This window comes from Alosa alosa, chromosome 1 (assembly GCF_017589495.1).
Source record: "Alosa alosa isolate M-15738 ecotype Scorff River chromosome 1, AALO_Geno_1.1, whole genome shotgun sequence".
NCBI classification, from domain to species: Eukaryota; Metazoa; Chordata; class Actinopteri; order Clupeiformes; family Clupeidae; genus Alosa; species Alosa alosa.
The window spans coordinates 14,371,807-14,383,516 of NC_063189.1; the positions used below are offsets into that span (position 1 = coordinate 14,371,807).

Genomic DNA, 11,710 nt, shown 5'->3' on the forward strand with positions numbered 1-11,710 from the left:
CGACATCTTAAGATTGGTGCTAGTGAGAGAGCAGCCTAGGGTTTTAGCTTGATTGCTAGCACATTCAACTCCTGTTGTCTGGGCGTGTGCAGGGCTGAGCCACATGGTCAACACCATAGATATTAGAAAGCTAGATACTGCATTGGGCTGGAGTTCTATTAGGTGGCATACATAAAGCTGCCATATTGCTGGGGGCAACACGTTTACTGTCTATGGGCAACACTTGCAGCAATCAGAGACACCTGTTTGATTTCCAGTCAGACTCACATGCTTCTCTATTGGCCTCCAGTTATGATGGCGGAGCTATTTACGTACCCAATGCGGTATCTAGCTTTCTAATATCTATGGTCTACACAACGCAAGTTTACTTTGGTGCCATGACCCGAATCGGGACTGAGGTTTAGGGGCGTGACGGCAACCAGCTGTTTCATAGCTGTGCAGTATGTGCGTTGTTTAAATCTCCCTCCTGACGCCTTAAGAGGTGCTAGCGAGAGAGCTAGCAGCCTGGGCTTTTAGCTCGATTGCTAGCACACTCAACCTCTAATCCAGGGTGCTGCTATTTGCGGGTTCGAGTCTGGGCGAGTGCAGTGCTGAGCCACACAGTCAACACAATGTTACTCATAGTAGATAAATTATCTATACATGTGCAGGGTCACCTGCAGAGCATTTATAAGGGCTTATTATACGGCTCTTCAGAGTGCAGGTAGAACACTCCATTGACTTGAATGGAATTTCCCAAAGTTCTACCGGTCATTATTTTCACCTAAGAAAATAATTTTCACCTAAGGACCTCTAAATAATGACCCCTGTCATTATTTAGCCATTCAAAAGCTGCCGCGTCGGGGTCCGGTTCGCCCTGTCGGGACTTATTTTCCCAATAATGACCGGCGTTCTATACATTATCCCTTACCTATTATCTGGCTCACACCTTCACTGTCGCATACTTTTAAAGGCCCCAAATTCTCTTCTTTTCTTCACATTTTGGGAAGGCCTTTCTTTCTGTCATCTCCCTCTTGCATTATATAAAGCATGTTTCTTTCTCTCTCTAGTTTTGGCTATACAATTTTTAGATGATAAGTCGGAATAATTAGTCACCTTATGTTGTTTCATAGGTCTATTAGGGCATGTTCACGAAAAAGGTTATCCATCCATAATTGTATTTATTCATATAATGATCAATATTAGCCTGGAAGCCGGCCCGAATTTACTCCATTACTGACATTTGAGTTCGGGAAATTCGGTCTGGAGTCGCTCCATTGAGAAGTCTCAATGGGTCAATGGCCCAACTGGAGGTGTGTGTTTGGGCGGCTCAGGCCAAACAAATAGTTTGGAGGATTTACAACAAATAGGATGTCTCTATGGAGAAGCGAGATGTTTACATTCTGTCTGTTGTACAATTGATAATCCAATAAATTTAACAAACTAGCAGAAAACAGCAACTAAGTATAACATGGATTTCATGGTCAGTTTCAACAGATTCTATGGTCAGTTCTACTGATGAAATTATAACATTATATCAGAGGAAGCAAAGAAGTTAGTGTAACAAAAGGCCACAAAACATGTGTTTGTGAGATCATGTGAGATTTGTCAATCTCACGGTCAATTGCATGATGACTAGTGTCCATTTGGCTGTCAATCATGTCTGTAAATCTGTCTTAAGTACTCAGCAAGTCCTCTAGTGTTCAACACAAAGAACTTTTTTGTTTTTTGGTCTGGAATTTACCTACCCTGTCGTCGTCATACTCAATTCTAGTCAGAAGAATTCTGCTCCATTGGGATGTGATTATGGTGCGTGTTAAGTGGTTCTTCTTCTCCACAAATGTCGAACAATATAAGTGCCTGACTTGTTATGGGGATTACGCAATTATTACATTACATTACATTTGGCTGACACATTTTTAACCAAAGCGACTAACAACATGGTAACAGTTAAGTTTTAAAGCAATTCTCGCAACAATTTTAGTACAATTTAAAAACGGTTGAGTACAGTAAGAATAAGTGCATCAGTGAGTGCTGAGTGCAGTAGGCAAGATTTAGAGCAGGGGTCTCAAACTCAAATGAGCTGGGGGCCACTTCTGCCAACGTCATCTGATTGGAGGGCTGGCTATTTCTGAAAATGCAATGTTCTTTTTTTCAAATACCACACAAAACTGCAAACAGAAAGTGCAAGTGTTTTTATCTAGTTTTAGACACCTGTGCTAGCAACCTTAGCTTATAAATAAAATAATGATAAAATAAATATTAATACAAATTATAAAACAAACACATAAACGCATAAAAAACAAAAGCATAAAAACGGGTATGTGTGTGCTTCACACCAAATAAAAATATTTTCCTCTCATAACTTTTTTAAACCTGGCAAACTAGGCATCAGGGTTAAGAAAGCAACACCATTGGAATTTGATATCAAAATTTCAAAAGGCCATGGCTTGAAAGTGGTCAGAGATAAAGTCCTACTGTAAATGTAGAAATCTTTGAGTATAAACAAAAGTTTATGAAGGGGGTAAATGTACCCATCACTGAATGGCAAGCACCTCAAATTATGCACATTTCAGTAAATACTGGATGAACATATTTGAGCAGGTTTACTTTCCTTTTTTCATATTAACCACATAACAAATTAACAGGAAAACACCTAAGATGTATACCAACACCTAAGATGTATATGGTTTAGTGATGTATTACTAAACCACAAGGCCTACAATAAAGTATTCTGGTCAAATCAGTTTCTATCGCGGGTAATCTGAGTACCCAGAAGTTCGCATCATATTGCGGGTGACTTTGTAGTTCTTTAGAGCCCTGTTTCTACTAGCCCTGCTGTCTGTACCACGTCCATTACGGACACTTTCATCACGATTACCACTGCAACCTCCAAGCTATGTTGGGCAGAGGGTCGAAATAAGCATGGTATGCTTAGTAGACACCGTCGTATACAAGCAAAGACGCACCTCCATTCACAGACGCACTGTGGCTATCACTGTCAATAGACGATCGATCATAATCTCCAAAAGGATATTCTCCGTCAGAATCAGAATAGCCTACCTAAGACTTCATCACACGTGAACGTTTTTCACCATTAGGTGTAGGCCTATTTCTGCTTCAATTTGTGCAAAACTATGGCCTGCATTACAAATGCACGTCTTTGTGTTTCTCGCGTGTAATACAAGTTTTTCCTGAAAACTTTGCGCAGCGATTTTGGGTTTGAATCAAGCTCTGGATGTCTAGCACATAGTGGAGCAGAGTAGGCTACAAATGAGATTTGTCACCGTACTTGGATCTATCGTCTACTTTAATCAGTATCGTTGTTTGTCGCAATTAAAAATAGCCTCAAGGGCCGGATTACATTATTATTTTGACATACGTCGCGGGCCGGATTTGGCCGGCGGGCCGGGTGTTTGAGACCCCTGATTTAGAGCCTTGAATTTGATGCAGGCGGCCGTAGCCAGTGTAGCTGGATGAATTATATATGATGCAAGCAGCTGGGAGATATAATCAATAAGAAAATCTTTAGGAAATAATTCAAACATATGCCTAACGATTTGTCTAAGACAGCGCCTGACATTTTAGTGGTTTGTCTTTCTTCTGTCAATAAAGCGTGCACATAGTAGGCTAGCCTAAGCGTGCACGTAATAACCTAACCAAAAAGTATCCTCATAATGTGACACACCAGACCCATTCTCAATCAACTGAGATTTGAGAATCAGCCAATCTAAGCCGAGGCCTTCTTGACAGTTTGGTTCCATCACGAGATCAACGCGCTGTACCAAGAGTAGGCTATTAACCTCTTTCATTATAGCCTACCCTATTTCTCAAATGTTTTCAAATCCACATGCTGCGCTGAGTTTAGACTACAGCACTGCAGGAAATGTGTCGCTTAACAAGCAACACCTCCCCCCCTCGAAGAAGACCAGTAGTAGGCTAGTCACTAGGTCTACTTATAGCTAACACTTTAAATTGTCTGAAGGCGGCTGGTTTGCTTCTGTCACCTGACAAAGTAACAAATCTATCGCCATTAAAGTGAGAAAACGGTTGAAAACTATGTTTTGCATTCATGTTATCTCCAGAACGTCGAGCCCATAGAAATGCTTGTTTTCACTGACATCCTCGTATTTTTGCCGTTTTCATTCATTTCAGCAAACAGGGCCGTCGCAAAGAGGTCAGTGCTTTATCTCCTGGGATTAGACATAGGCCTATGAGAGAGAAATTTGGGGATCACCGATCGTGCTTTTGGGAGCCCCAGTGAAGGAAGTGGGAAATCATTTAACATTTTGTACCGCATGAGGCGCTTTTTACGTTTCAATCTGAGTATTGGTGGAGACATTTCAGTCCCAATATGACATTGGTGTGGACACGTCCTTAAGTCCTCAAGCAAATCCACACCCATGACATTGCAAACTATACCCGAATGCAGTCATCGTCTCCATCTAAATTCGTATCAAGAACATGTTATTGCACAACATCTACAGAAGTCAGAATGGCTTCTCGAAGGAGTTGCAGCCCTCGAGAAGGGGATAATCTAATCAATAAGTCATCCCTTCCCATTCATCATGTTCTGCAGCTCTCTTGTAGAGAGCAACAGGTAAGGATGTACCTCACTGATGTAATTCGATGATGGGCCGCTGCGGATACTATATACTTCCCATACACACTTCTCACTCACGGTGGAATCATGGGCATATTTTAACACTTACAAAAGCGACTCATTCCGTTTCAGAATTAAATTTAATTTCGACAAACGTAAATCTCGAATGTTTCAATGACAGAACCACAAAGACAGTTATTATTTTCCGTATAACTGTTCAACTACGAGCTATTTGTAGAGCCCTCCCCCGTCGATATCCAATTGGTCGAATTGAAGTTATACAGACATTCATGGATTAAATACCTTATACGAATCCAATTGATCACATTATTGATTTTTGAAGTCACATTAGCCTATTTCCACACTGTTTTTAAATGTCCTGCATTTACTTTTTTATTTTATATCGCGTTCAGGAAATGTCCTTATCAAATCTGTGTTCTTCCGGTTAAAGTTCCTCGTGTGTCAAAATAAGAGTTGGGTGTTCACTCAAATACGCCATCGCGGCAGGAGAGGATATATTGCGCGTAAGCGTAGCCTACATGCGTAAGGCAGAGTGAAAATTATGGACTTTCTCCGAAACAGTTTTCGAGTTCTGACAGAATGAATATCAGTAAAGAAGGTAATTTTAAGCGTACGAGCGAAAGATGTCAGTGGTAGAGTAGCCTACAGTCCGTCCGGTCCTATATAGAGAGAAGACAGCTGTGGAACTAGGCTACTTGTGGCTAGACTTGAGACTTGCGCTGACAATCGAACATGCCCACCTAGACTGTAAAATAATTCTGCTTTAAGATTAGTGCCACTGGCAATCTGCTCTCAAACATTCTATTTTCATCCGATATAGTCCTACTCACTCATGTCTACAAATTGTAGCCTATTACCTCTAACTAGATGTGTTTTGGCCTAATGTTAAGGGAATCTAAATGTCAACACATTTCTATCAAAATTCAAAAAGACACAGTTTGTTTTTTCGTTAACAATATTTCTTGCTAATTACTGACAAATAGCTTAGGCCTACAGCAATAACCAAAAGTAGACTACCATAATCATATTGAAAAAAGGTTAAATATTTGTATTTACTAGGCCTACATGTGTTGACACTAAAGGCTAGAGCTACACCTTTGTCTCCTCTCACTTTCCCATCCTATCCCCTCCTCTGGTCCTATATGCTGATCTCTTCTCTGTCTAGATCTCCTTTTCTCCTCCGTATCTTCCTTCATCTCCTCAGGTCCTTTATATTCTCCTCTCTTCTCCAGGTGTCTCCTCTTCTCTTCCGCTCTCCAATTATCTCTTCTTCCTATCCTTTCCTTTGTAACACCTTTATTTATTTTTGTCATCAATATGTTTTTCTCAATCACCTCCAGGTCACCCCTGCCAGGTCAGCATCCTCATGGTCTGTCTCCCTCTATACTTGGAAGTGAACATGAAAGAAATTTTACCAGTAAACTAGATATTTTCAGGTACAATCAGAGTAATGAATGATCTCAATGACAATGATTATTAGATAAAGAAACATTTAGAATTTGCTCTTATAGTAGTAGCCAAAAGCCATTGAAACACGTGTGTGTTTGTGTGTGTGTGTGTGTGGGGGTGCTTTAATAAAGTTATTGATACTGAAACATTATTTTCCTATATAACGCATACCTCTCACTGTACAACTCCCTCTCCCAATAGTAGCCCTAGATACATATGTGTGCAAATGGTACAAGTAGCCCTTGCACATACACACACTCAGTCACTCTCTCACTCTCTCTCTCTCTCTCTCTGCCCTTCTGCCCTATCCCACAGCACATGTACTACAGTGCACACACACACACACACACAGACACACACACACACACACTCCCAACTTCTTCAGCGATCACATTGATTACTTGTTGAACCTTTGCAACAGCCTTTGAAATGGCTAGACTTAATTTCGATTGAATTTAGGTGTCAGGCCTACCCATCATGATTTTGTGATCTCACATAGAGAAATTCAATAAAAAGTAGCAGCAGAGAGAGAGAGAGAGCGAGAGAGAGACAAAGAGAGCAAGAGCATAATCAATTGATACTGGGGCCTATATGTACAGTAGAAAGAAAGAAAAAACAGTGAAAGGAGCTTTGTTTTCTATAGGTCCCAGATAGCCTGTGAATACCCATGAACCTTTGACACATTTGGGATTTGCTCTGCTGGTCCGTCTGGCCAAGAGGCCATTGAAGCTCATTTCCAATGTCCCTAAAATACTGGCACACAAGTACAGTACAATTGCTAATCCGGCATGGACATGTATTTCTTTGGAATTGAGTAAACAACTGCATTTAAAACCTTCGTTCATGAGTTTGCTACACTTCTTCTCTAGAGTTTAATGCACAAATTTAAGTTTCATTTCACTGCTAGTTCGCCCCTGCTGGAAGTCGTAAGTCAATGAACCTTTTCCAGACGCACTCTCAGTTACAATTGAGAAGGTCTGCATGCTAACCAGGCTAGGGCCCAGCAGCAATTGTCTCTGGAACAGATAACTTCCTGGCCTGGTGTGCAGTCATGTGAACTGACTGCTATGTGGGGAGTGTGGATGTTGTGTGCCATGGCGATTAGATGCAAAGTGTTTTTCCCTAATTGGGGTTTTCCATTTGTTGCCTGCATAAGGCTTTAATTGGAGTGTTATGTATCTGCTTGAAGCGGGTTTGTGTGTAGTGTGTTGATTGCAGCCTTGCTTATATTCACAGCAGTGCTCTCTCTTTCTTTCTCTCTCTCTCTTGTTTCATTTTTGTTTATTTCCTCTCTGTGTTTTCCGTCTCTCTGTCTTGCTGTTCTCGCTCCCTTGCTAGTTGCTCGGTCATGATTTCGCCCTCTGCCATTTACCTCCATAACCACCTTCTCTTGCTCTTTCTCATTACTTTCCCCGATTCCTTCTCTTTCTTTGGTTTCTGTTTGTATCTCCTCCAATCCCTCTCTCCATGGTGCACACTGTTTTTCGATCCTTTCTCTCTCCCACCACCCCCTCCTCTCTCCTCCTTGCTGTCCTTATGTCTCCCTACCTCATACATCAGTCAGTGAAAGGTCTGACTTTTCTCTACCATTAGCAGTCTACCTGACATGTCAAAGGCACAGGACGAATGGCCAATTTAGCACTTCCCCCCACTGTCCCTCCTCATGGTTCTCTAATGAAGCTGAGGAGCTCTGAGCAGGTGCAGGAATGCACTGCTGTGCTCCACAAACCCAAGGGCAATGCTGGAGCTAGTCAGGCTAGTGTTGTAAGCAGTCATTTGGTCATGGTGAGACCCAAACATGTGTAAAAGACACATTTGGACTCAAAGGCTCCTTTCTGCTGTCATGTTTGTCAGAGTGAGAGCAGATACTACTACAGTTGTGCCTTGCACTATCATGCACATGCTTTCTTGTTGCTTGTGTAGAAACTTAATAGATACACAATGTAATGTATACCCCTACAATTTGTACTACCCATTTGCAGTACCGTTAAGGAGTTACCTACTTCAATGTGGATGAAACCGTTACGGAGGTACTGACAAAATGGGTTATCACAACGCAGTTTGGTGTTCCAGACATGCAGCAGGATCACCCAAATGAGTTTGAAGGTACAGGTAAACTAACCACATAGTGTTGCTTTTAACAGTGCTGCTATAACCAGATCCCCAGGAGTGGTCAGTGTGTGGGAGTATGCTGTTCACCGAGATAGCACACAGACCTCAGACAGGAGTTAAGTCCAGATCAGGGCTGACTGCACTCTAGGCTTTTATTGGGCATGTCAAGCAGTCAGGGCAGATTTATGGGACATTTATCACTCCACTCATATGAAAGCAGCTGTGTGTGGATACTACAGGGGAAGTTGCTGCTCTGTTGCTCAGACGCAGGAGGGGGGTGGATGTGTGTGTGTCTGTGTGCATGTGTATACAGCAATTTACATATAACATGCTTCATAAATTAATTTGTAAGACCTTCATACTGTAGAGTTTATGTCCTGGTTTCATCTTTACACAATATTTTTCAGTTTATAGCCATAATACATTACTCTTTGCAGAATAAAAACAATATTCTGTTCATTTAATTAGTTTAATGTGAACAATGTCTTTTGTTGATTTTAGGTGTTACCCATCTCCCTCTATAGGCCAATTCACACAGATTTGCCACAACCATTGCAGAGAGGAATTGCAGCAGTGTGAATTAAACGTTGCAAGAGATTGCTAGCTGTTGCAAGCCATTTCAAAAGATTTGACATGTCACATTGCAGTAGCAGGGTTTTACCGAAACAGTTTCACATCACAGCGTTTATGACGTGTTGTCACTCAGTCCAGCCGTCAGATCAAGCAAGAAGAAGCAGAGAAAGACTTATTAACTTCATTTTGAAGAACAGCAGTGTCGGAATAACATTTTTGTCATCCAGAGGTAATGTCTTAATGATGTCTTACAGATCATAGCGTGGGCATATCTATGTTGCAGCTGATTTCGTTGTGAATCAGTGGTGTAAATTGGCCTTATAGGTCAGCCTGTCTGTGTCACTAGCCTACTGCGCTGTAGTGAAGGAAGACGAAATGAGCGAAGACATGACAGTTGTCTTAGCCTATATCAGTACTCCACCCATGCACTCCACAAACATCGCACTGCTTGTTGTTTTAGTGGCCCGCAGGGTAAATGCCAAGGGATCATTGTGTGAGCGTGTGAGGATGTTTGCTGTCCCTGTAAATGTACTTCTCTTCCTCTCTTCCTCCCGTTCTCTTCTTCTCCTGCTCTATTTATTCCACCCTCCTTACCTTCCCCCTCTTTCTCTTTGTCTTATTCCCTCCCCTCCACTTCCCTATCCCTCTCTCTTTCTCATATCTTTCTCATACCATCCCTTTCTCTCCACTATTTTCTCCCCCCCCTCACCTCACCTCACCTCACCTCACCTCTCTCCCCTGTTGTGTTTACTCGTCGTGTTTGCATTGGAGCTGACAGGCTACAGCTGGCCTTTCTTTCCCGGTACATTAGATGACTAGCGGGGTTGCCTTATCTCCATGCTCCATCTCCGCCACTGTGGCTCCGGGGAGGCCTCATCTGTGCACGCCGAGGGAGCCAAGAGGGAGGAGATGGAACCTCCCTGCTGCACACCACCCCACCCCACCCCCCTCCCCTGCCATAACACCTATACCGAGGTCCGGTGGTGGGGGTGTAGACACTGAACCGAGTCGGTTGTGAGCCTGCCCTATCTCAGAGGTGTTTGCTCTGCAGTGGTCATAAAGTCCCCCATGCTGGCGTGAGTCTATTCATAACCTCCCTCTATCTCTCTCTCTCTCTCTCTCTCTCTGTCTTTCTCTCTGAAGATTGAAGGTGCTCTAACAGAGATTGCTGTGTTTGTTCCTGAGGACGGCTGGAGATAACTGGGGCAGCAGATGAGACTGGTCCTGATGGCCAGCTGCTGTTTTCAGGGGTGTGAAGAGTCAGAGCCAACACCACCTTAGCCCAGGCTCTGCTGCAGTGGTGAGGTGGGGTGAAGTTGGGTAAGTGAGTGGAGCACAAAGGAATATTCAATGTCTTTAAAATAGTGTAAGCTCGATTTTGAAAACAGGGCTCACTATTAATCAGAATGCTACACATAATTCACATAACCACACACCCAAGTAGCAGAACACCCCAGATTCTTTTGCAAAACACTTATTTATTTACAAAAAAACTATCTGATTCTATTTGAGCCAGTTACACACTACTGTGCTCTGTGCTTTTACATTTCATTTTTTCTAATGATATAGTGTAAGTTTGATTTTTTTTTACATGTTAGAGTAACATTTTTAATATAATTTAGATTACATTAATATATTGACCAAACACAATACATAAAACCTGTGTGTGTGTGTGTGTGGGGGTCCTCTCAATCTATGTTTCCAAATTATGCATTTTCACTGAAAATCAGAGCAGAATATCAGCTCAGCAGAATAGTCTCCTGAGCGCCCTAAGCCCCTTTGTGTCTTCACAGCAGAATATATTGTAAATAGAATACACTAAGTGCAACAAGCATTTTTTCAAAGACCCTTCATCAATTTGGTCTCATGGCTCAACCCATTAAATAATGTTGCTGAAATCTCATCGGATCCATAAGGCTATGTTCAGACTGGGTTTCTAGTCGTTTTTTTTCTTGACAAGAAAAGTTGGCCAGGGCACTTTTTTGATTTGAAGAATTTCTGGCAGCAAAAAGCAGTTGAGGGAGTCCCATAGGAAAAATTGCAAGATACCAGATCTCAAAGATGGCAGCTTTTTTGTAGTGTGACGACCCTGGCTGGTCTTCGTTGGCCCCGCCCACTTATGTGCCTGTGCTCTGTCCCTCTCTCTGTGGCAGGTGACTAGGGCCCAGGTGCACTCAGGTGGGTGAGATCACCCTTGATTGGCGTGGGGATAAGAAGCCTGCTCTCCCCATGCTGGGGGCGCTCTTCTCTTCTTCCGACGTTGGCTATTGTTTTCCATTTCGCTGTACATACCCCTAAATACTGATTGGCACTACATTTTTGTTTTACACTTCATTACACTGACTTTCACTTACACTGATCTTCGTTACGATATTCTTTATTAAATATACTTTATTTAGGATCTCCATCGGTGTGAACGGAATTATTTTTAAATCTACATTGTGTAATTTTTTGGGTCGATTCTTAGCAAAAACACATTTTTTCTTTAAAGGCACACTATGCAGGGTTTTTAGCTTAATATGCAAGTTTTTTAGCTTAATTTACCTTCATTTACCAGCTTCAGAGTCATTGGAATGGTTATATGACTTTTTGAATGGTGGCCGTCTCGCTTCTCCCTAGCGCCTGTGAGCGGAAAAACCATCCTTGCAACTGTGGGCTGGCGGGCCGACGGCCTCAGTGTCAGGAAGTATAACGAGTGTAATGAATTGCTTTACTGCATTCAAATACACATACACGCCAGGCACCGGCTAGAAAAAGGTAGCGATAGAGTTTCTCAGACATTCGTCATAACAGAGCAAGCGAAAAATAAGCAAAAACCGAAAAAAAAAACAGTAAGGAAATTGCCAATACTGCATAGTTTACCTTTAAAAAATATGTGCTCATTCGTGTGTAATTACTTCCACCAACAAATAAAAGTATTCTCATAAGTATAGAATCTGCCATATGAGCAAGTCGCCTGTATGGCGGCAACCA

The 11,710-nt window shown here is 42.1% G+C and overlaps 1 non-coding gene across 1 annotated transcript; it reads right to left on the reverse strand.

Annotated features, from left to right (window-relative positions):
- Positions 1-4,468: 4,468 nt before the first annotated feature.
- Positions 4,469-4,602, reverse strand: LOC125308737. Its single transcript, XR_007195956.1, has one exon. It is a non-coding gene; the product is annotated as a U8 small nucleolar RNA (small nucleolar RNA).
- Between the last annotated feature and the right edge of the window lie 7,108 nt (positions 4,603-11,710).